The sequence below is a fragment of the Wasmannia auropunctata genome, unplaced genomic scaffold (genome assembly GCF_000956235.1).
Source record: "Wasmannia auropunctata unplaced genomic scaffold, wasmannia.A_1.0 LD336101.1, whole genome shotgun sequence".
Taxonomy (NCBI): Eukaryota; Metazoa; Arthropoda; class Insecta; order Hymenoptera; family Formicidae; genus Wasmannia; species Wasmannia auropunctata.
Window position 1 is genome coordinate 691,884 of NW_012026789.1, and position 520 is coordinate 692,403.

The window sequence follows — 520 nt, forward strand, 5'->3', positions numbered from 1 at the left end:
AGTATTTTTTGCTAGCTATCCTTCTTTCTTCTCTTCGCATTTTTTAAAAATATTCTTTCCTTTGTCTGTTGCAGATGGCGACGGACAGGCGGATTTCTTTTATATCATAAATTTTATAATACAATTTTTAAATAAACATATTTTAGTATTTTTAATCTTAAAAAATATTCTTTTTTTCTTTTTCCTTCCTCTTCGCGTACGTGCGGGTGGGACCGCGAGCGATAAGCGTGGGGTGGGGCCCGTGCGCAACGGCGGCGAACGCGGCGAGCGCGAACGCGGCGGCGGCGGCGGCGGCAGCGGCGGCAAGCGCGAACGCGAGCGCGGTTCCCCTTTCCCCGCGGATCCCGCATCTACGATGCGGTTCCCCCGTCCCCGCGCATCCCGCATTCACAACGCGGTTCCCCCGTCCCCGCGCATCCCGCACCCACAACGCGGTTCCCCCGCCCCGCGCATCCCGCACCCACAACGCGGTTCCCCGCCCCGGCGCATCCCGCACCCCGCGGTCAGGCCAGCTGATCGA